Source organism: Brassica napus, unplaced genomic scaffold, assembly GCF_020379485.1.
Source record: "Brassica napus cultivar Da-Ae unplaced genomic scaffold, Da-Ae ScsIHWf_249;HRSCAF=419, whole genome shotgun sequence".
In the NCBI taxonomy this organism is placed as follows: Eukaryota; Viridiplantae; Streptophyta; class Magnoliopsida; order Brassicales; family Brassicaceae; genus Brassica; species Brassica napus.
In genome coordinates, this window is record NW_026015825.1 from 1 (window position 1) to 25,664 (window position 25,664).

General features: G+C 34.8%; 2 long non-coding RNA genes, 1 other non-coding gene and 1 pseudogene across 3 annotated transcripts; 2 read left to right on the forward strand and 2 right to left on the reverse strand.

Annotated features, from left to right (window-relative positions):
* Positions 1 to 9: 9 nt before the first annotated feature.
* On the reverse strand, positions 10 to 5,687 carry LOC125601272 (annotated as a pseudogene).
* Positions 5,688 to 6,726: 1,039 nt separating this feature from the next.
* On the reverse strand, positions 6,727 to 6,833 carry LOC125601273. The gene has a single exon (XR_007334159.1). It is a non-coding gene; the product is annotated as a small nucleolar RNA R71 (small nucleolar RNA).
* A 4,635-nt stretch (positions 6,834 to 11,468) lies between these two features.
* LOC125601271 lies at positions 11,469 to 13,790 on the forward strand. Its single transcript, XR_007334158.1, has 3 exons — positions 11,469 to 12,076; positions 12,166 to 12,309; positions 12,604 to 13,790. It is a non-coding gene; the product is annotated as an uncharacterized LOC125601271 (long non-coding RNA).
* An 8,340-nt stretch (positions 13,791 to 22,130) lies between these two features.
* On the forward strand, positions 22,131 to 25,172 carry LOC125601270. The gene is made up of 2 exons (XR_007334157.1): positions 22,131 to 24,657; positions 24,729 to 25,172. It is a non-coding gene; the product is annotated as an uncharacterized LOC125601270 (long non-coding RNA).
* Positions 25,173 to 25,664: the final 492 nt, after the last annotated feature.

Consider the following 25,664-nt stretch of genomic DNA (forward strand, 5'->3'; position numbering starts at 1 on the left):
AGGTTCAGCCACACAGCCGGCGACACTACAGTTTCCCTTTCCGTTCATCGGAGTCACGGACATCGGAAGATTAAACCCGTCGACGAGACTCACGTCGTAGAAATCCAATGCGGCTAACGTGAACTCGGCGAGTGAAGCTGGTGGTTTTCCGGAGGCTGAGCATTTTAGGGTCGAGCCGCATGAACCGGTTTCGCATGTTCCGGTTCCGGTTTTGTCGAAATTGCAGCCGGTTCGTCCCCATATTCGACCTGACCAGCCTACTGGCGCGTTGAAGACTATGGATTGGCCCGGTTGAGCTCGAATCCTCCGCCGTTGAAGTTTTCTCCGGTGTTATCGCTGGCCAGATTGTTTGGTCACATGAGTTTACGATTGTGAATACTCGAGCTGACTCCGACCATTTTGTCCCTGTAGTTTAAATAATCACTAGAGACTAGAGTTCTAATCATTAACGGATATGAATCCATGTTGATGTGCCAATAAAATAAAAATGATAAAAATCATTGGCAAAAAAAATCATAGAGAATGGGATTCTCATGTACAATTTTAACTAATTTAAGTTATATTTGTGATTTTTTATATAATAAAATATTACCTGAAAATAAATATATATACATGATGATGCATGTGTATACAGATACATGGAGAGATACATCTACCATTAAAACTATTTTGATATTGGATAATTACCTGATAAAAGTGTTAGAAATAGTAATACCTATCCTCGGTGACAGTTGAAACGAAGATGCATAATACTGGAAAAGCTTTAAAGAGTCAAAATATCCTTATTCGTTGGTCCGTGTGTGGTTTGATTACGGAAATACTGAGATGAGATTGCCTTTTTTAAGAGAGGTTATAGAGAATAACTTGCATGCATGGACGTCTATATCTCAGATTATACTAAGGAGTTTTTGCCAAAACTAACCCACAACTATTTTTTTTAAAAACTAACCCAAACCTATACCTATACCCAAACTTGAATCAAATGCAAAACTAACCTAAAACCTAGTGAAATTACAGCTCAGCCCCTTGTGACCAAACAAAAAAACAGAAGCCATTTTTACGAATACCCTAGAATTGTCTGATCGTCTGAGATGTTGAATCGTCTGAGATGTTGTAGTCGTCTGGACGACTGAAATGTAAGTCGTCTGGTACCAGTTTTTTTAAAAAAAATTTTATAAATCTTGTAAAAAATATTTTGATGCGTGAAAAATAAAAATCAAGTAATTATAACAGTTTTAAGTGATATAAATTAAGATATGATAAAATTGATTTGTTTTGAAGATAGATGAGTGGAAGTAGTAAATCATGAAATACTTTGGTTTAGGAGTTTGTCAAACATATGTTGTAGTATTGTATGTATTGTTAGGGTTAGATTTTGGAAAACTAAAATGTTTTTTTCAAAAATTAGTTTTCACCTATATGTGTTTATTTCTGTGTATACTAAACACTTTTCAAGTTTGATTTGATTTTGTTAAGTGTTTAATTAGATAATAAGTTTAGGGGTTATGTTTAGGGTGTGGACGACTTATATTTCAGTCGTCTGTTGAATAATTTACTCGGACGACGTATATTTCAGTCGTCCACATCGTACCGAATCTTTAATTTACCAATGTACGTTTAACCTAACCGATCATTTACCGACATATAAAAGCTAGTTTAGGGTTATGTTTAGGGTCTAGACGACTTACATTTCAGTCGTCTGGTGAAGAAATTAAAATAGACGACTTACATGTAAGTCGTCCAAATATTCCCGCCTAAAATTTTTTAAAATTTTTTTTCCGCTTAAATAATTTAAACCAGACGACTTATTTGTAAGTCGTCTGGAAAGTCTTCTATTTTAGTTTCCCGCTAAAAATATTTAATTTCCCGCTAAAAATATTAAACTCTTCTGGACTTACATGTAAGTCGTCTTTTTAATTTCTTCACCAGACGACTGAAATGTAAGTCGTCCAGGAAGTCGTTTGAGTCACAAAATATTTAACCTAATTGGATTTTTTGTCTTCCTATATAAAGAAAAATTTACATGTTCTCTCTCCTCCTCTCAAATGGCTGCAACAAAAATGTAATGTTCATCATTCTAAAACTCTCCAACCTCTCTCTAATCTCTTTGACTACACCAAACTTTATATGAATTTTTCAGTTTTGTCTCATGTATTTCTTACTAATCTATCTCTTTTGCAGGTTTTTAATCAAATGGTACTCATCTTCCACTAATTTAAAGGTAGATCTATTAATTTTAGATATATATTTTGTGTGTTCTATAAATGTAGATTTATCTAATCTTCCACTCATTTTCTCTATTTTTAAGTCATTTGAACGTTTTTGGATATGCAGGTTTTTCAGATCTGGATTTGATATGCAGGTTTTTCAGATCTGGAAGACTTCTGGGACGACTTACCTGTTAGTCGTCTGGAAGTCGTCGGACTTCTTGGAAGTCTTCTGACAAAGTCGTCTGGACTTCCAGGAAGTCGTCTGGACTTCCAGGAAGTCGTCTGGACTTCCAGGAAGTCGTCTGGACTTCCTGGAAGTCGTCTGGACTTCATGGAAGTCTTCTGACGAAGTCTCCTTTCATAATAGATCTGAGCGTTTTGGTAAGTTCTTATGTCTGATTTTTCTTCATTTGGTAACTTCTTGTTGTATAAAGTTCTTACTTTTTTCCCAAACTAAAACTCTCCAAACCCACTCTAATCTCTTTGACTTGAAAACACCAAACTTTATATGAATTTTTCAGTTTTGTCTCATGTCTTTCTTACTAATCTATCTTTTTTGCAGGTTTTTAATTAGATGGTACTCATCTTCCACTAATTTAAAGGTAGATCTATTATTTTTAGATATGTATTTTTGTGTGTTCTGTAAAGGTAGATTTATCTAATCTTCCACTCATTTTTTCTGTTTTTAAGCCATTTGAACGTTTTTGGATATGCAGGTTTTTCAGATCTGGATTTAATATGCAGGTTTTTCAGATCTGGAAGACTTCTGGGACGACTTACCTGTTAGTCGTCTGGAAGTCGTCTGGAAGTCGTCTGGACTTCTTGGAAGTCTTCTGACAAAGTCGTCTGGACTTCCTGGAAGTCGTCTGGACTTCCTAAAAGTCGTCTGGACTTCCTGTAAAGTCGTCTGGAAGTCGTTTGAAACTTCCTAAAAGTCTTCTGACAAAGTCGTCTGAACTTCCTGGAAGTCGTCTGGACTTCTTAAAAGTCGTCTGGACTTTCTGGAAGTCTTCTGACTTTTCTTCCATATCAAGTGGAATCCAAGCTTGTCTTTGTAGAGGAATGATCTATAATAGTTTTGTTTGTGGTCTGTTTTGTGAATTGCATGTCTACTCTTTTAGTTGTGAATTTTTTGTAAAATCAGTAATAATGTTTTCCAAGATGTATTAAATGTGCTAACAATGTGTTTACACATTTACAAATCAATGAAATAATAGACTTCAGTAGCCTTTTTCTTATCTTTGGATCTCTCATATGCAATAATAAACTCCAATGGCCTTTTTCTCATCTTAATAAACAAGAATATTGGTAGCTTCATATTGATACAACATTTTAAGAAGCATTTTAACCCTTCTTCCAACTCATAACAATAGTCATCATTATTGTCTATAACAATAATACTTAAGAGATGGAAACAAACAATAGTAACTAGTCAAAGCATATCATATTTTTATAAGTTTGCGTTGAAAAACTTAGTCAAATTTAGTAAAACTAAGGAGAGAACATATTTTGTAAATATGAGTTTTACATATCTTGAAGTTACTTATCACTCTTAAAAATACAAGTTATTCAAAAACTAACGTAGAAGACTTAAAAACTAGCGGAGAAGACGCGGACGACTTCAATCTAAGTTGTCCAGACGACTAAACTATACGTCGTCTGGTCAACGCAGAGGTTATTTTTGCAATTGACTTTGAAATCTGTTATTTCGGACGACTGAAAAATAAGTCGTCTACTATTGTTTGGTTAAAAAAAACTCCAAAAAAGCTAGACGACTTACATTTCAGTCGTCATAGGTTAGTTTTGCATTTGACTGGATATTTCAGAAGTTTGACTTTTCTGGACGACTTACATTTCAGTCGTCTAGTGAAAATTAAAATAATAATATTTTTTTAAAAGTAGACGACTTACAGTTAAGTCGTCATAGGTTAGTTTTGCAATTGAAAAAAAAACTTCAAGATTTAATTATATACAGACGACTTATAATTCAGTCGTCCACGAGACGACTGAAATGTAAGTCGTCCAGGATTTACGAGGTTTGACCAGAATCTCGGAAAAAATCCTGGACGACTTACAAGTAAGTCGTCTCGTGGACGACTGAATTATAAGTCGTCTGTGTATAATTAAATCTTGAATTTTTTTTTCAATTGCAAAACTAACCTATGACAACTTAATTGTAAGTCGTTTACTTTTAAAAAAATATTATTATTTTAATTTTCGCCAGACGACTGAAATGTAAGTCGTCTGGGGAAGTCAAACTTCTGAAATTATCCAGTCAAATGCAAAACTAACCTATGACGACTGAAATGTAAGTCGTCTAGGTTCTTTGGAATTTTTTTTGAAACCAAACAAAAACAGACGACTTAACTTTCAGTCGTCTCAGGTTACAGATTTCAAAGTCAATTGCAAAAATAACCTCTGCGTTGACCAGACGACTTCCAGGTAAGTCGTCTACAGCCAGACGACTTCCCAAGTAAGTCGTCTGACGAACAGATCTGGAAAAAATTCGATGTCATACCTTAAATTGGTGAGATAAGTTCCTTAGCATACATAAGGCTTCTCCAAGCACACAAAATCACAAACGAAAGTAACCCACCCAGAATCGTTAGCTTCTATGACTCTATGAACCATAAAAATTTAGAATCAAAATCTTGGGTTTTTTTAGCTCATTGTGGAGAGAAAGTGAGAGATATGTTGTGTTTAGTTCACAAGAATGGAAAAAGAAGAAGGTAAATCGATTTTGGGAGCATTAAGAGCTTCAAATTGGTTGTTCATGGTGGTTGTGGTATTGATGACAATGACAATCTTGTAATTACTTGAAGATGATGAGGGTGAGAGAGTAAAAATGTCATTTTCGAAAAAAAAAAAAAATTGATGGCATTTTCGTAAATTATATGAACTTGTGGGGTGAATAGGGCAAAACCAATTTTCAAAAAAAATGGAGGTTAGTTTTGTGTTTGACTTTAAGTTATAGGTCAATTCTGCAAAAAGCCCTTATACTAATCGTTCTCAAGTACTGTAAACCGCAAAACAGTTACTGATATATGGTGTTTTATACATCTTTATATATGCTTTTAATTGGTTTTCAAGTCTTTATCGAGTCTTCCTAGTCCTTTTGGAGTCATTACAGGTCTGGAGTTGCATTGGATGGGAGATGGACCAGCTGGAACAAAAGAGGCAGCAAACAGTGCAATTTGGTGGTTTTCACGCAGAACAGTCTTGATGACTGTTCCGATAGCGGAGCAAACCCGAGTGATTGTTCCGAGTGAGTGTTTCCAGCGGCAGAGATTTTTAAGGAAACTACAATCATTACGGGATTTGCCCTAATTATCCCTATTTTCTCTCCCAGCCGCCTGTGGCTTTGATATATCATATTTTCTGTTTTTCTTTATTATTCTACGCTGTTTTGGAGACAAGGAACCAGACCTTAGAGTTGGAGACTTGAGATTCTGCTACTTTGTAAAGGGAGAAGGCCATCTCTCTCGATTTAGAGAACCCCCCTGAACCCTATTACTTTATTTCAGTCATATTTCATGTTGCTTTATATCTCTGTCTCTGTGTTTTCTTGCTCCATGGCTGAGTAGTCAGCTTGCTTAGTCTAGGGTGTTAGGGTGTTAGATCCGTGAGCTTGACATAAATAAGTTATAAATCGATTGTCTTCATTCATTGTTGTTCTTAAGGCTTGCATCAAGTTAACCACTTAGTGCCTGACATACCATTCGATTGTGGTAGTGTGCACATTAGGTTATTTGGTGTGCGTATACACGTAATATCAAATTGGCGCCGTTGCCGGGGACCATCTTTTTACCTTTATTTTTCGGTTATTTATTTAGTCTAAGACCTCTAACTTGCCTTATCCTTTTTGTTGCAGCTAATCGTCCAGGTGCATGACCAGTAGACATACTCGGAGAAACGCACAAAGAGAGTTAGTTACATTTACCAACCAGGAGCTAGCAAGGTTAGAAAGAACAAATCGTCAACAGCCAAGGCAAACTGACACCACTATGGGTGATCACGCCAATCAGGATGATCTCGCTGCGGCTATGGCACTCATGCAGCAGCAGATGCAACAAATGCAGCAGACCATCCAAGCTCAGCAGGATGCTGCTGAACAGGCTGCTCTCGCGCAGCAAGAACAACAGGCGCAGACTGTTCCAATCGGGCAGAGAAACCTTCCGCGTAACATCCCTACTACGCGCTCTGCCATTGTTCCTCCACTCTGCACCAGGCAGGACTTCGAGATCAAGCCTGCTTTGATGGTCTAGTACAGAGAAAGGTGTTCTCTGGTCTCTCTACAGAAATTCCAATGGAGCATATTGAGAGCTTCGAAAAAGTCTGCAGTTTCACTCGCGCGAATGGTGTTCCACCAGATTACATCAGGTGCATGTTATTCCCATTCTCTCTTGATGGAAAAGCTGCACGGTGGTTGAACTCTCTCCCTACCGGCTCTCTCACTTCATGGGAACAGGTCCGATCAGCGTTCCTCAGCCATTTCTACTCTAAGGCGAGAACAGCTGCATTGAGGAACAAGATCACCTCCTTCAGACAGCTCACTGATGAGCCTTTCTGCGACGCATGGGAGCGCTTCAATGACTATCGCAGAGAATGTCCTCACCATGGATTTGATGATGATTATATCCTGGACATTTTCTATGATGGAGTGGACTGGAAATACCAAGGTGCTCTAAACTCTGCGAGCAATGGAGACTTCATGACTCAAACCACTGCTGGAGCGTTTAAGCTGATTGAGAACATGGCTGCTAGCTCAGCTAATAAGAAAGAGGAGAGTGATTGCTCCAAGAAAGGAAACAGTTCTGACGCCCAGAAAATAGATGAGCTGACTGCCAAGGTTGATCAGCTACTGAAAAACAACCAAGGGCACGTTTTCAGCATGGAACAACCTACGGCCGGGCATATTCAGAACCAGAACCAGCGACAACCGCAGAGCAATCCACATGCTGTTCCAGCTACCGGGAACAGTCAACCAGATGAGCTGAAGGGTCTGGGTATGATGATGCAACAGCTGTTGCAGGGTCAGCAGGTTCAGGCCAAGGCGTTGAATCAGGTAACCACGGAAATAGACACCAGGATGGGCAACATGTTCACTGAGCTGAATAACAAGTATGACAATCTTGCGATCCATATAAGAAAGATCGATGTTCAGCTTGCTCAAACAGCTGAGAGTGTCAAGAGGCAACAAGAGACGCTCCCTGGAAGAACTGATAAAAATCCTAGGACTGAGCACTGTAATGCAATAGAGCAGCCGTTTGCTGAGACTATTCTAGGCGCAGAAGAGAACACAGAGCAGTCTGCTAGCTCTGGAGTGACTGCTCCTAGCGAACCTGCTGAAACTCCACCAGTCGAGTCTATGTTCCCAAGGTTCCCTATCCAATTCCACCTAGACATCTGATGGATCCCATTAGTGAAGAGCAGCTGATAGGTTTTAACAAGATGGTGAGAAGGCTTCCTAAAGAACTTGCATTCGAAGATGCTCTGCAGATTCGTCCATTGCTCCAGTTCTTTAAACACTGTAGAGAGACTCAAGAGGAGATCAAGGTCCTCTATACCAAAGCACTGTCTACACCAGCACTGAAGGTATTGCCTAAGGTTGATGATCCTGGAAAGTTTGTTTTCCCATGTTCCATCGCAGGAACAACCTTCAAGGATGCTCTTTGTGACTCTGGTTCTTGTGTGAATCTCGTCTCAAAGGCTATTGTAGACGATTTGGGTATTGCTGATGTTGAGCGTTCTCAGCTGACCCTGACCTTTGCAAACTCTTCCAGAGCAGTCCCATATGGAACCATCCGCAGCCTTCATGTTCAAGTAGGGGAATGCATTGTTCCTGCTGAGTTTCAAGTTGTTGAGATGAACAAGGATCATGAGATGCCTTTGATATTTGGAAGGACATTCATGGCTACTGTTGGAGCAACCATCGATATGCCCAACAAGAGAGTCTGCTTCTCCAACATCAACAAGAAAGTTTTCTACAAGGCTGTACCCACCAGATCTTCCTCATCACACGCCTCTCGCATCTCAGTGTTTGATGTAGAAAAGCTGAAGGTTATTCCAAAGAAGGAGCATGGTGATAAGGGTGAGAGCAGACTGTTCTTTGATGAAGATCCTAGCACTGATCCTACTAAATTCAGAGGGAATTCACGGGTGAAACAGAAAGTCCAGAAGAAAAGGGTCAAGGGAGATCCTACAATGACTTTGATACCTCTCAAGTGTGATGAGAACTCCATTGAGTATGAGGTAAAGTGCAAGGGTACCTCTAAACCTTTCTCTAAAGTCAGAGCTATTCTCACACATGAGCTGAAGGAGAAAGGGGAAGCTGCTGTGAAAGGGTTGCTGAGTAGAGTTCTGAAGCTGAACATGTCTGATTGTGGCGCTTGTTTTGGAACAGGCCCTCCTGCTCAACCCGACTGATCCCAGTCACCAAGTCAAGCTAGAGACTTAAACCAAGCGCTTGGTGGGAGGCAACCCACTGGTAAGTGTAAATATAACTTGTTTGTTTTGTTTTTTTACTTATTTTTCGTTTTAGTTTATTGAGTTTCAGGTCAAAAGCAGAAAAATTCGAGATACTTCAAAAATTATGGGTTGCAGAAACGGAACAACCTACCCCCTGAAAAGAGCGGTTGTTCCAGGCGATCATCTGACGATAGAACACCCAGAATTTTCATGGAGCGTCTGCTCCACTCAGGTAAGTATCTCGACCAAAAAAAAAAATTATTTTTGTTTTCTCCTTCTCTCTGATTTATTTTCACACCAGGGACGTTGTGAAGTAAGTCTGGGGGAGGGTTTTCGTCGTTTACTAACTCGTTTCTTTCTTTTGTTTTTCTTTTGGGTCAATTTGAGTCCGTTTTTATTGAGTCAGTCAAAATTTTGTGGGAATTAGGACCTTATTCTGTGTTGATCACTGACCACCTCGTGCTTTAGTTATCTTATTCAGTGACCTTAGCAGTGGCGAAAGACACACATGTGGACCTGGAACACCCTGACATATCTCACTTGATTCTCCAGAAGTTCTCAGCCGATCAGGTTACACTGGGTAGACTTAACTCCACCTTACTTGAACCTAATCTTGACTGAAATTCTTCTTGTTATGGGCATTAGATCAGGGAAACGAGAACACACTCAGGACTTCTTATCCTTTTTATCCATCTTGCTGATCCTGAGTGGCTAGCTCATCTTTAGCTAGTTCCCACCCTGCACCTTAGCCTTTATTCCACCTTCATGCATTTGTTTTTCAGTGTCATATGTGCAGATATGTGCAAAAAGGTCGGAGAGGAAAGGATCAACGCAGCCTCCTACTCGTTACTGCTGCAGAAATTCAGTCAGAAAGGAGAACAAGCAGATTAAGGGAGCAACCGCTCCATAACCAATGAACTGCGCAAGAGCAGGGGTGGAGAACCAGAATGGTCGCGAAATCAGAACCACCAGTGGCACTCAGAACGATCATGTATTACCTCCTTCTTCGTCACATCACCATATCAGTCTTCAAAAAAAAAAAAAAAAAAAAAAAAAAAACGAGATTAATGTGATGGAGAAGGGAAGAAAGAAAAGAAACATGGAGCCACTGGAAAGGTCGAGCAAGAAGTTGGTACCAAGTATTGAAGAGTGTGTAGAGGAAAGTGGAAAGCAGAACAATCAGTTGCCTGTTCCGTCATCAGAACAGTCGCACCAGATAGAGCAAAAACGAGTAGAGGCTGTGGACATCAATGGATCTATCCTCTCTTGCCATTTTGTGTGATATCATGCATCCTCTTCAATGAAATGGTAGCCCCTAAACACTCTTAACTCCACCATTAAATAGCCTGTTCCACACCTAGACCGTCTACCCTGAATGATGCCTGTGATGAGAAGCTCACGCTACTCTTAAATGAATGTAGGGAGTTCTGTCTCGATAGTGTTGCTTTTTCAGGTTTGAGATGAAGAGTATGGAGCCGATTTTTGAACAGCAGTCAGTGGGGTTCCGGTAAGGGTGTGTTGTCCTAGTTTTACTGCTTGTATGGTTCAGAGATTCGTGGTTAAAGTATGGTTGCTGAGAATAGGAGAGTTCCCACACTTTCAAACCTTTCTCCCTGTTCTTGATACTTGACATTGTTTGAGGACAAACAAGGATCTAAGTCTGGGGGAATTGATATATGGTGTTTTATACATCTTGTATATATGCTTTTAAATTGGTTTTCAAGTCTTTATCGAGTCTTCCTAGTCCTTTTGGAGTCATTACAGGTCTGGAGTTGCATTGGATGGGAGATGGACCAGCTGGAACAAAAGAGGCAGCAAACAGTGCAATTTGGTGGTTTTCACGCAGAACAGTCTTGATGACTGTTCCGGATAGCGGAGCAACCCGAGTGATTGTTCCGAGTGAGTGTTCCAGCGGCAGAGATTTTTAAGGAAACTACAATCATTACGGGATTTGCCCTAATTATCCCTATTTTCTCTCCCAGCCGCCTGTGGCTTTGATATATCATATTTTCTGTTTCTCTTTATCATTCTACGCTGTTTTGGAGACAAGGAACCAGACCTTAGAGTTGGAGACTTGAGATTCTGCTACTTTGTAAAGGGAGAAGGCCATCTCTCTCGATTTAGAGAAGAACCCCCTGAACCCTATTACTTTATTTCAGTCATATTTCATGTTGCTTTATATCTCTGTCTCTGTGTTTTCTTGCTCCATGGCTGAGTAGTCAGCTTGCTTAGTCTAGGGTGTTAGGGTGTTAGATCCGTGAGCTTGACATAAATAAGTTATAAATCGATTGTCTTCATTCATTGTTGTTCTTAAGGCTTGCATCAAGTTAACCACTTAGTGCCTGATTCTAGGTTTAATCTATTCATCAAAAGTGTTATAGGTTGCTAGACATAACTTAAATGAGCATTGCATCCCTAACCAGCGAAAGTAGATGTTAGGGTGTTTTGTGAACATATCGGACTTGACCTCTATTGCTTGCTGTCGCATCTTGATCCAAACGAGAGTTTAGGTATCAAGATCGATCAGTATAGGGAGCAGTACCACGACAGTGGGCTGTTCTACTTGAGTGATCCGAGTTCTAGACTTGCTCTTAATTAAACTTGAATAATTGTTTGGCTCACACTTGTTTAACACCCGATCAAACCATCCTAGGCTAGCATTTTTAATCATCTGAAAACTTTAATTCAATCTATTACTTGCTTGTTACGATTCCTCAACTTTAAAACCCCCATATTGTTTTAGCTTGATATTGATCTCATAAAGATAAAGTGTAATAATTGGTCTCTGTGGATTCGATCCTAAAGTGCTACATCGACATACCATTCGATTGTGGTAGTGTGCACATTAGGTTATTTGGTGTGCGTATACACGTAATATCAGTTACCCTGTGCGTCAAATAATTAAGGATCTTGTTTTGGAGTTTGGGAAAGTTAGTGTTATTCCTTTCCTGATGCGTTTCATGCAAGTATTCTTTGAGATTGTTTAGATCACCCGCAACGGGGGATGAAGAGGAATCCTTAGCTCTTAATCCTAGGGGATTAATAATATAATAACAATATAAACACTTAGTTACCTAAGGATTGATCCCTAAATAAAGATTTTAAGGATCAAATCCTTATAGACATGGCAGCTTGGCATTGACTCTTCTTCTTGTACAACAACGAATCCAGATTCTGTAATGGAGAGAAGGAGCAGCCATGGGAGAAGAAGAAGGAAACAAAGGAACTGCTGCTTCATCATCTTCGAGATCTCCGCCGCAACACCACAGAGAAGGTGAAGTCGTTAGCTTCGCCGCCGTGCCTCTGCCTAACTCCGGACCCGCGTCAACCATCTTCCGCCTTTTATGCTCACGGTGGAATCAAATCCAATAGCCTATCGTTCTCCTCATCTGCATCAGGTATGCTTTAACCTTCTCGCACTCTCTCTCTCTCTTAAAGCTCAATACCTTTTTTGCAATCTTGAGATGTGAAGAGTTTCTCGTGTTAGGTTTCGTGTCACTACCACTCGCTGTAGAGAAGTAGCTACGCTCGTCGTTCGTACAGACGGAAGCTGTTCGACATGTTACTGGGTCGCTTATCAGACTTTGTTAAGTTTACTTTGTCTGCCTCGTTAAAAAGCCATCAAGGAAAGGTATGTAAATCATTGTGTAGACTTGTTTCTTGCCTACGCATGTGTTCTGCTTTCCTTGTCACCTGTTACTCTGCTCTGTTATGATATTTAGTGTTGTGCATAGTCATACAATTTGTAAGATGGGTCTTATAATGTGGATGCTCTCTATAATCTTTATACATCAAACTTAAAAACCAATGCTTTGTGAATCAGACTCTGATTGTGTTCAATTGCTTCCAAGACCTTAGAATATAGGGAAGTCTCTATCTTTATGTTGAATGAGCTAAATAAATTGTTACATATTTTACCAAATAGGCAAGGGAAACCATAATGAACCAGAGAAAAAACTGGAAGCTTGTTCCTATTAATGAAAATGCACAAAGGAAGAGGAAGCCATATCCTGCAGGTGAGATGTCATACTTTGAATGTTGAGTATTGTCTCTTTTGTGGGTGTGATTTGTGGAGGTACTCTTACTTGTTTTATCTCCATCTTAGTTAGTTATTTCAAATTTCATATCAGACTCTCAACTATTTGAGTCTCTGGTTTTACTTTCTAGAGTAATTTGAAAACCTTTGCTGGTATGAAGAGGGTGTGGCTTTCCCGAAATTTTTCTTATATATATGAAGCCTTTTCTAACACCAACTTAGCCTTTTTCATTCAGTCACTATATGTTCATACTATTGGTACGTTTATAGGTCTATCTCTGATATAACTAAAGTTCTCTACTTTAAGCATTCATTAGTCTTCTCAAAGTCTCAACATTGAGGATGTCAAGAATCAGAAAATTCAAGAGTTGTGTTTTATTTCTAAGAACTCCAAATTAGAGAACACCATTGGAGATAGAATTTTGATTAGGATCCTTAACTATTCAAAAAAAAAAAATTAGTTTAATAATGCTAAGGATTCCAATGGTGGTAACACCATTGGAGATGCTCTTATTAGCTAAGTAATCAAGTCCAAAAGGTTGGGATATTTTTATACATGTAAATGCGCATCTATATATATATGTGTATGTTTATATAACTAGATATATAAATTATTAAGGAGAGACCGCGTTGAACTTGAAGTTCGAATACGAATTTATTCTAGTTTTTTCTCGTCCTAAATTATTTATTGGACTTACGTCTTAATGGTTTTAAATTTATAAGAAACTACGTATACGTCTCTTTGTTGTAAGCTCGAAAGGGAAAGTCCATGCTCTTAGTTTTGGTATTTTCCTTCGTAATTTTCTGCTTCATTCATTTTTTGAAATACAAAAAGCTTTTATATATACGTCTTCTCGTTGGCAGAAAGATTTAACCAAATTTATTTATTTTAGTGTTTTCTGCCTTCTGTTATTATCTTATGATTTGCTATCACATTCGAACGTTAAAAAATGTGTATGATGGGTACATTGGATGATTTAAGGAATTTAAAATAACTTTGATTCATAGTTGTGAGTTCGTGTCCATTACGTTGCGTTTTCATGCAATATATTATTTCCTTGACGGTTGATATAGCTAAACGACTACGTCTTTTTTTTTTTTGAACACAAAAACGACTACGTCATATAATTAAAAAATTGTATTGAAAAACGTTTACAAACTCATAAGATTGGAACTTCATCAATGCCCAGCTGAATTAGTACACGCACTGACTTCGTCAAAATATAAAACCAAATTTTTTTTTGCAATATCGAATTTAACATTTTACCAAAAACAAACTGCAATATCGAAGTATGCACTATAAGTCTATAATGATTTTAATGGATTGTTCTTTCGTCTCATATATTTAAAATTTTATATTACAAGTTACGTTATTTTCATTAAATTGTTGGATTCTCAACTTTTGGCTGTTCTGTATGTTATTCCATTCCAAAATTTCTTTTGAATACTTTGAATCCACAATTTTGTTTTGTATTATATAGTAGTTTGTTAATACAATATTTAGTTAAGAATCTGAACAGCGGTAGGTTTCTCCCAAAAGCTCTCAGAAATTAAATTGTTTAAAAAAACAAAAAGTAGAAAAAAATTAATGAAAGCAAGAGAAAGTTGATTTTTAAAGACCCAGCACAAACTATAAAAGATTAAATGTATGTGTCAATAAATGATTGGTTGTCTTTTCTTTTCATTTAGTTTTAATTATATAGCAAAACAATATAATTATTAAATTCACTAGGTATTCCATGGAATGGAGAGACTATCACAATACTAAAAGTAAGATATTCTGAAATTTTAGGCTATCCACGTCACTAAAAATATTCTTCCAATTACAACATTTTATTTTGACACGTCATATGGGCTTGAGTCTAATATCTTTTTGCCGTCTCCTTCCTTTCAACTTTCAACCTCCCCTATGTCTTCATCTCTGTCGCTTCCTTACCTTCTATTTTACAATCAAAGCATTAGCTTTGTACGTATCTACTCGCGAAACCTCAGATACTATAAATCGGAAAGGGTTGAGAATGGAATCAAGCATCACCAACACGCTATCTCAATTTATTTTCTCTCAAAAATCTAAAATCCTCTTTCGAAATACTTCCGTCTGATGCTGTCGTTGGTCGCCTCCTCTTCCTTTTCTTGGACTCGCGAAACATCAAGCAAAATGAGAACTTATGGAATCACTCTCTTTATCCTTGCAGAAAAGGTATTGTCGTCTTATACTATCGACCATCATATTTTTCGATCCCTGTTTTTTTTTTTGAAAGACATGATTTTACTCTTCCAACAGAATTTAGTGATCCACAGATCCATTCCTGCTATTGATGAAATTTTGAACAATGATTAGGAAGTTTGACATCTTCAATCTCTTACAAACACGAACTCAAAACTGCCTGTTTTTTCATTTACGTTTGCTAATTTATATTTTAGAAATTTATATATGATTTCGTTATTAATTGTGAAGCTCTTTATCAAATGGCAAATCTTGGCCAAATTCGTCATGTGCAAGGTTCTGACCTTAAGAACGGTGAAGCAATGACTAGACTTGTGGTCTATTTCCTCACTGGGAGTTTTGCATAAGAGGAGTAATATGTGGAAGAGAGTCAGAGTGAAAGAGAGATAATTGTTTCCCATTCGGTTTTGTTTTTGTCTTATAGTCTGGTCTTCTCTACAGCTTTGTCACAAACTAAAGTGTTCAATCAAGACAGGTCAGTCCCTAATTTAAACATCTTCTCATGTTTTTGGTATTTCTTACTTAAGGAAAATATGTTTGACCACTTTCCCTTCCAAAAAAGTTGGATGACTTTTTGATTTCAGTTGTGCCGTGAGATTTCAGTTTTGGCGTTTCTAAACTTGGTTGGATATCCTAAGAAAAGCTGTTTAGAATTGATTACGAGATATAAACCCTGCAAACAAGAAAGAGTGAAGACAATGGGCAGAGAAGAAGAGAATCAAAGGCTTAAGTGAAAGAGAAAGAAAAAGAAAAAGTTAAATTAGAGTCAAAGAAGGAGGCAACCTTGCATTACATCTCTAAAGAGTCGTTAGTCATCTTAAGAGGTTAGTTAATAATTAAACTGAGTAAGTCAAACTAGGAGATGATCAGAGAGTGGTCTGAGAAAAGTTGTTAGAACAGTGTTTTAATTGCTTGCAAGATTTGTCTAAAGGCTAGAAGTATGGATTAGGTGTAAGTAAGCATGATTAAAGTCAGTTAGTTAATCTGCTATGAAGAGCAAGTATGATCTATTATAAGAATGTATGCAAGTCTGTATTTTTTTCCATTGTTGTTGTTGTTGTAGAATGTGAGACAAGCAAGTGGATCATTGCAGCAAGGGAAAAGCATGATTGTGGCGGGTTTTTCTGAGGCGAAGAAGGATCATGGTTACGAACTGATTCAAAAGTTGGAAGCTGGTGTGCAAGATATGCGACAGATTGTCGAAGATTGGAAGAGAGATGTGGTTGCTCCTAAAGATAAAGAGATTCTCCAGTATGTTGGTGAATGAGTTTACTCAAAGGTGTAATGCATGAGAGATAAAAAAAACCAATATGGTTTTGGATTAGTAAGGAAGCTGATATATTTGCTCATTTAGTCCCTTCTTGATGACTGCAGCTGAGATCTTCCTGTCCTGTGGCGCTCTGCAGAATAGAAGAGGACATGGTCGATGGCTTCCCTTATGAAGTCCCTGCAGAGTGTATAAACATGCATCTTATCAAGGGAAGAGCCACTGTGTACATGAATGTCAAGATCAAGGACAACCCCCAACCTTGAGGATTGTGTTTTCTGCAGTGTCCTCGATGGCTATAACGCCCCTGTTACCGCCAGGAACTTTGTGGACTTGGTGGAGCGCCATTTCTACGATGGCATGGAGATCCAGAGATGTAAGACATCAAACTTTCCCCACAATATATATTTTAATTATATGTAATGCAAAACAGGAGTTTGAGAATGACCAGGATCGAGCCAAGTGTTTTTGGTGCTGAAAGTGAGTGAGCTGACGCCAAGCAATTCCAACATCTTGGACGGTCGTTACGCTATCTTCGGTTACGTTACTCAAAATGAAGATTTTATGGCTGTTAAAGTTGGTGATGTCATTAAGTCCATTCAAGTTGTCTCAGGTTTGAAAAGGCTTTCATTAATTTAAATGCAGAAGAATAGAAAAGGTTCAGAAGGCCATATGGTCTTCAGTTACAAAACAAGGCCCATTAATAAACACAAAATATTGCCCATAGTTAAGAAACCCATTGCAGTTTAGCCCAAAACGGATTTGGAAACGTTTGATGAGAAATAAGGAGACGGAGAATGGAGCAATCAAGCGGAGACGATGGTAGGATCACAAGCAAGAAACCATAGTTGGAGGAGCTGTGAACAAGTTGTTGGGTTGACTTCCCGGAAACTGTTGATGCGGTCTTTAATTTGACAATCAACAAGACGAGCAACACGTCAGGAGATCGGAAAGTGTGTCGATGAAGTCTAGAATTTCTTTCAGCCCAAACCGTAGATGATCGCTTGCCAGGCTAGCAGGAGAAGACGACGCCGGAATCTGTTACCAGAGAGTGTGTGCATCTGACTTAGTGAGCGATCCCATGTCCTCAAAGGATTCAAAGTGAATCTTGTGGCCATAGTTGACCATAGTTCCCACGAGTAAGGGCAATCAAAATAGAGGTGATCTCGACTCTCTAGATGAAGACCACAGAGAAGACAGTTAGTATCAGTTTGCAAACCCCAGGACTGGAGACGATCGCGAGTTGGGCAGCGGTTCAGAACCACCAGCCACACCATAAAACAATGCTTAGGAATGCCTCCTTTAATCCACACTGCTTTAGTCCAAGGTATATGAGTACAGTCTCCTCTCAGTTTTTGATAAACTAACCCAGTAGAGTATTTTGCGCTAACTATTCATCAAACGTAGAAGTCATCAGCAGTAGTTTGCAAACCCCAGGACCTGAAGTTGTCTCAGGTTGAGAAGAACATGTTCTTGCACAAGAGAAAACTGAAAACAGAGTATACGAATAAGAAGAAAGAGACAAATCTGAATAGTTTAACAGAAGCTATCCTACTGACGACAACAAGACAATGTTTTTTTGCTCTATGGAGTTTAAGAGTTTTAATTAGCCAAAAGATAAAAAAACATGTTATTTGCATTTGTGTTAGCACTGATAGGAAATATGTTACAAAGCAACATGTTACTACTTTATTTGTATTTGATATATATTTCAGTGTTTAATTACTTTCAACACCAGACAATGAAAAGACAAATATGAAAACCCACAACTATACCATTAAAACTCAGATTTTATTTGATCACTATATTAGGTCATAAACTATATCAAATTCTATTTTTTGTTCAATATATTCCAGATTTTTTTTCCACCACATTTTTAACAAAGTCCAGCAAAAACCACTAATTTTTTAATTTTGTAACTATTTAATTTTATAAATCTCTAGAGTTCTTAAATTTTTTAAAACAATTTTATTAGAATTCTATATTTTAAAATTAATTCGGGGTAAAATAATAAATTAATCTATGTTCGTATAATTTGCTAATTTTTTTAAACCAAATTTTATATCTTTTACCTTACACTATTTTCAATGATATACTAGCCACTTTCTAAGTACACATTATCAATCCAAGGAACTTTGGCATTTGAATATGGAAGTGATAAAAATACTGATGGTTGATCAAATCATTACCAAGATAAGATATGAAAATATCAACACATAAGAAACACCGGTTATTCTAATATCAACCTAATCAAGTTGTGTGCCTTCCACTATTACATTCATCACTATTATAGATAAAAAAAACAAAAGTTCAAAAAAAAAAAACGAACGACAAAATTCTTTATACAAAATTACAAAACGCATCAATGTACACGGCCCCGCGCTTGCGTGGAGGCTATGCCTCTAGTACCACTAATGATGCGATAAATCTTTAACTAAACATGCTATCTCTAAACTCCATTAATTAGAAAGTCTAAGCTCATTAAATTTACAGATACCCAAATTACAAATTCTAATCTTTTATATACTAAAATACAAGTCACATGACCAACAAATTTTTGACACATAGCATAAACAATAAAAAATGTAAATAAAAAATGCAAAATAAAAACACAATAACGTTTAGTAACTGCTTTCTATTTATTCTCCATATAAAAGAAAAATTTAGATCTAACAAAAGTTCCTAATCTTTCTCACATGATCACACGATTTCTAAACTGTTACACAAGGAAATTTGACTCACAATGCTATAAATCCATCTCTACCTGGATTCAATGTAATTTTCTAATTTATTTGCAATGGTTCTATTGACTCTCTTTGTAAAGGGTGGTGAAGTTTTAATTTCTAACCAGACCAATGATTGCTTCTGAGATTGACTTCGACAAAAACTATTATCAATGATTAAAAAAAAAGTTTTCTATGGAGACTCTTAATGCAAAGTTGACTGATCAAAATTAAAGTTCAGGTTTATATATTAAACACAAGTCACATGAACAACAAAATTTTGACACATAGCATATATCAACAATTAAAAAATGCAAATAAATAAATGCAAAATAAAAACATAATAAAGTTTAGTAACTAATTTCTATTTATTTTCCATATAAAATAAAAATTTAGATATGACAAAAGTCCCTAACCTTTCTCACACGATTTCCAAACTGTTACACGTAGAGGAAGTTTGACTCATAATGCTATAATTTCATCTCTACCTGGATTCAATGTAATTTTCTAATTTCTTTGCAATGGTTCTATTGACTCTCTTTGTGAAAGGGTGATGAAGTTTTAATTTCTAACAAGACAAATGATTGCCTCTGAGATAATCTTCGACAGAAACTATTATCAATAATTAAAAAAAAAGAAGTTTTCTATGGAGAAGCTTAATGCAAAGTTGGCTGATCAAGATTAAAGACCAGGATAGTGAAACTAAACATGCTCAAACTCTTCAATTCTCAAATCATATTTTGCATCATGTTAACCTGCAAATAATATTTATCCACTTAACATAGTACATTTGATCAATATCATTTTAAAATAGACTAAATTAATTTTTAATTTATTAGAAAATATTTATTGACTGTGATGGTCGTAATTCGAGAGAGGAAATTAACAAACTCATCTTAAATCAGATTCACAGTACCCTTAATAAACTCTTCTTCTTTTTTTTTTTTGCAAAGTGCTTTACAATGCCCATAAAAAACTTGAGGTGTGGTGGAAACTAGGTCTCATGTTTAATTTCTATATCAAGACCATACCTCAAGTTAGTTTTCTTTATTTTCAAATATGTATTATAGTCTTATAGAGATATTATTTATGTTTGCTTACGGATCAACATACACCTTTGTTTTGTTTTTCTTATATAATGTTTCCAAATTTTGTAGGTTTTCTCATAAGCAAAAACTACTAAATAAATACAACATAAGCCTTGATTGGTAGAGCATTAACATTAGCAGTACCAATATGCTATGGAAGCAGTATGCTGCAGGAGCTGTATGCTTTTGCTAAACTGTTTAATAGGATGATTAGGTAATAATCCGCGTCTTACGCGGGATGTGATTATTAGTTTAGTTATTTTTAATAAAAAGATATTAAAAATGTTTAATCTTGATATTGGTTTGATTTTTTAAGTTTTTTTTTTTAGTTTTTAATCATCTAAAATATAATTATTATTTTAAATTATTATTTATTTTAGTTTATCCGGTTGAAATGTTTGATTTTTTGGTTTTTTTCGGTAAAAACTAAAAATTAATAATATTTTTATTTCCGTGTTATGAATTTTAGATAGTCGTCATGTCGAACAAATAGTTTCATATTATAGTTTCTAAACAGATAATAGTTTAACAAAAAGAAAAGAAAATTATTAAGACAAATCATTCACTACAATTTTGTCAGTAGTGAAAGAAGCATTAAGAAAAAATATTTCAACTTTAAAAAAATTAGATATTTCAGTTATGGTGAATACTTAGTTACAGGGTGCTCACATCAAGGTGCACATGTATGTCTATGTAAAAAGTATATAAAAATAGTTGACTAAAATATAAAGATATTGTTATTTAATATTATATGAAATTTTTGTTCAAAATAATACATGAAAGATAAAATTAAAATTAATTTAAAATAAAAAAGGGGTTGACATCAGTCATTTTTTCATATGAAGAAAATAAAATTGTATCCGTAAATAGGGGTGGACACAGATTAAATATCTAGGTATTTGGAAGCATTCGTGTTGATTCGATCTTTAGCCACCTAGATATTCGGTGACACGGATATCCGAAATGTTTTAGAATGTTAAAGAATATCCGATTTGATATGTAAATAAAATAAAATTATATGTAAATAAAATAAAATTTTAAAAAGGGCAATTCTCATTAATAGACTATTTTCAAGTTTTGGTCACAAAAATAGACCACAAAGATGAAATTAAACAAAATATTTCATTTAATAGGTAAAAGGATACTAATACCCTAGATATATAAAAAAAATAAAAAAACAAAAATAATAAAATAATATAATAATAAAATAATTTTTTTATAATTTAAGATTATATGTTTTCAAATTCGAACTTTTTTATAAATGTTTTTTGAAATTTATTTTTTCAAAAATGTTTTTTACTTTTTTCAAATTTTTTTTTTGTAATTCGAAAATAATTTTTGAAACTATTTTTAAAATTTTTATTTCCAAATTTTAATATCTATTTTCTATTTTATAAAATTTTAAACATCAATCCCAAGTCTCCACCTCTTAACTCTAAACCCTAAGGTTTAGATTAGTTAACCCTAGAGGTATAAGTGTATATTTACATCTTTAATGAAACATTTTGGTCATTTTGATTCGTAGAGTCTATATTTGTGACATAAACTTTTTAGTGCTATCCTAGGATATTTTTCTTTTAAAAATAATTGAAAATTTTAATAATAACATTCTATTACAAAAATAAAACATTATTTAACTTTTTAAATTCTAGTACCAGATATAATAAATTTAATTCATAAAAATATTGTAAAACTGATATAAAGTATAATATATATATATAACATATATATATAATTCTTTACATATATGTATATATATATGCATTTAACAGATCGAATCAGATATATGTTCCTAAAACTATTTGTATTTGTGATTTGCTTCTTTTTGGATATTGTATTTTAGTATTTGATTTGTTTCGTAGAGTTATGAATATCCAGATTTTTTGGTTCAAATCAGAACGGATAACAAATCGAATCAAAATTTATGAATATTTTGCTCAACTTTATCCGTAAACAATAAAAATAATATATATATATATATATTTTTTTTGGCTTTTGATTCGTTATCTATTTTTATTCGAACAGAAAAATCTAAAGTTTTATTAGAACCATGTATGTGGGCTTTATATTAAAAAATGCAAAATACATTGTGTAAACACGTTTATGAATATAGTGTGAACGCGTTAGCATACTTATTATCAAATTATTGTGAGGCTGTCATCAATACTATTAAAAGAAAATGAGTTTTAGTAAATCTACCTATGAAAGTTGTTTGGACCTTTTGATTACACTTATTTTTTTTGGTCCTACAATTAATCACTCTAATTATACATAATTAATAACTCTAACTACCTATAAAAAATTGTGATGTTCGTGAGATATTAATTGTGTTACCATAAAAATTAACGAACACTCCTAATTTCGTGGGATCACAATCATTGTGATATGTGTGGGATATTAATATCACTAAGATCACAATCATATTAAAGCTAAAATAATATTCCATATTTTATACATGTACTAATAATATCATTAAACATTGTATCATGACATCTTATATAGTTTCAAATATTTACAAAATTAAATTTGATAAATCGCAAATCATATGTTAAAATAAAATTATATTTATATTATCTTAACTTAATTTTTATAGAATGTATTATAATAAAAACAAATTATTAATAAAGTTTAAAAACTATGAGAAATCTTACAAATATGTTCTACTGAATTAGTTAAAAAAATCTATCAAATAAATCTTAAACCATAAAAATTTAACAAATGTAAAACTTATAAAATGCACACAAAATATAATGAGAAAATAGGTTTGGGTGCTCAAGTATTCGGATCGGTTCCTTTCTATCTTGGTTATTTGGATTCTAAACATTTGGACCCAAATAGATTTTTGTTTTTTTATTCAGGTTTAGATGGGTTCTTTTATGTTCGGATCAGTTTGGAATCATAATTCAAATACATGTAAAATACATGTAATATTTGAGTATGTAGCATGGATAGGTCGGTTCATATATTTAAGTTTAGACAAAGATCAGAAGTACCTAAAAACCTGAAAAATGATAGCGTTAATAGCGTGTTTTGGGTTTTACCGTATTTTTATCATATTTTGTTTATTAAATTCAAAATAGGACTATATACAGATTTATTGAATCTATCGGTTTGACTATGTTGCTTCTGTGTGTCTTAAATCTCTGTGCACCAGTAAAAGTCCAACACTTGTGGGTCGGACAATTTGAAAAATTTACTTTTTCTAGATAAGTATGTATTCCTAAAATATAAAGGAAATCAGGTTTTGAGGCTGCTATGAATATGAGTCTAAGGGTTTGTAAGATTATTCATTCACACAATAATAAGAAACCCTAAACGGGTATTTGCCTCAATATGTTTTGTTCTCTACTATCTTCTTGATTAATTCATGGCTGTTCACAACAGACTATATGTCTGGATTGGATATGAAAATACTATTTAAAATTCAAACATTATAATAGAGAAATTTTAAAATCATTTATTCCTAATAAAAAGTTATAAATTTATTCAAATTTTATCAAACGGACAACAAAAAATACCCGCGCTTCTCAAGCGCAGGTCAAAATCTAGTATGTCTATTATAGTGTAAAAACATTTATTACAATGTTTCTCTTTTAATATATATTAGGTGGATGCCCGCGGTTTCGCGGGTTTGAATGTTTTGTAACAATACATTTATTATAATTTTTCAAATTAAAATTTGTTTTTATCATTATGTGTTTTTGTTAAATATTGTTTTAAGAATAATTGTTTAAAAAAATATAAATATGACTATTTTAAATATTTGTGTTGATAATTGTACTAAAATTAGTTATGTATAATATTCATGATTGAGTTTTTAATAAAATTACTTAATTTTAAAGCTATATAATACTGAAACTTTTGGAATATTTTATATAGTTTAGAAATACTTGATTGCTAAAAATAATTTTATGAAGCATTATATATATTATATAAATCACAAATTTAATTACCATAATTTATTTTATGCAATATATTTAGGTCATTTGGATACTGATAAAACTATTTCTAGAACTAATTTTCGTACTCATAAAATAAATAAAAATTAAAAATCCATTAACAAATCAAATTATAATATTTTTTTCTCAAACTCTATATATGATCGACACTTAAGAAAAAATCAATTAAGTGATTTATCATTTAATATAAAATGAAATTTAAGAATAGATTTTATAAATTAATTTATGAGCTTGTATAAATAAATTAAAGCCTCTTATCATAATTTATGAACTAAGTATCTACCTCCTCCTAACCTACTTTTGAACAACATGTTACCTGCTGCTTGTCTATAAATACCATTTTCTTTATTTTCTTTTTGAGGTTTTTGGTGAAAAACTGTTATGTTTTCCTTCTGATTATATTAACTTACATTTGCAATTTTTTAATCTTCCTGCAGGAGAGCAAAAGTATATTCATCTAGGAAAGTTCCATTACACTTGATTGCTAATAGGCCATAAAGAAAGCTATGGCTCCTGGTGGCAGTACTTACAAAGAAGCCTTGAAGTCTAACTGGATAGGCTTAGCTTACGAGGTTAGGATGTCTCCATTGGAAAAATCCGTTCAAGCAAGGGCAATGGTGTTCATGAGCTTCTCGAATGTCCGGTTTGCACAAATCTCATGTATCCTCCAATTAATCAGGTGTGTGTGCGACTGTTCTACTCTTTCTCCGACACTCAACTTACTTTTGTGTAGTTAACGTTGACATCTAGGTTTGTTAATTTTCCCATAATGTCCCAATGGCCACACGTTATGTTCAAGCTGCAAACAACAAGTGCAGAACACGTGCACCCTACATGCCGTTACGAGCTCGGCAACATAAGATGCTTGGCTCTCGAGAAGGTTGCGGAATCGTTGGAGGTTTCATGCCGGTACCAAAGCTTAGGGTGTCACGACATTTTCCCGTACTACAGCAAGGTCAAGCACGAGCAGCACTGCAGGTCGAGTGTTCAGTGACGGGAGACATTCCATCCCTTGTTGAGCATCTCAAAGACGATCATAAAGTCGATATGCATAGTGGTTGCACTTTCAACCACCGTTAATGTCAAGTCTAATCCTCAAGAAGTTGAGAATGCTACATGGTTTTCTTTTTTTTTTAATTAAAAACTAGATATGAGTTGGTAACTTATTAATGCTACATGGTTTCCTTTTGGTTCTGTTCTTATATCAAAAATTGGTTTTTATCTTTATTGGATCATCATACAATATGACTCATAATACTGAAAGATGATTTTCGATAGGAACATTTTATCGTTGAAGTGAAAGGGTTAATGGATCCAAGGAAATAATGGAGGGAGAGATACGAACAATCGCAAAAAAGAAAAAAAAAATCAACACAGAAATTTAACGTGGCTTAGTGAGATTCTGACTAACTAATGTTACCGAATCATAGCAGGTTTAAGACATTACCAAAGATAAGACATGTTGTTACATTACCAAAATGATTAATTGTGAATTCAAGCAGATGATATGTTAGAAGAACTTTTAGACTTTAGAAATACTAGATTTTTTAACCGCGCTACGCGCGGATAAGATACTATATGTATTTCTCAATTCTAAAAAATAATGCATAATATTGTATTATATTATTTAAATAATATAAAATAAGACTACATAACATAAATATATTTTTTAAATTTTCTTTGTGA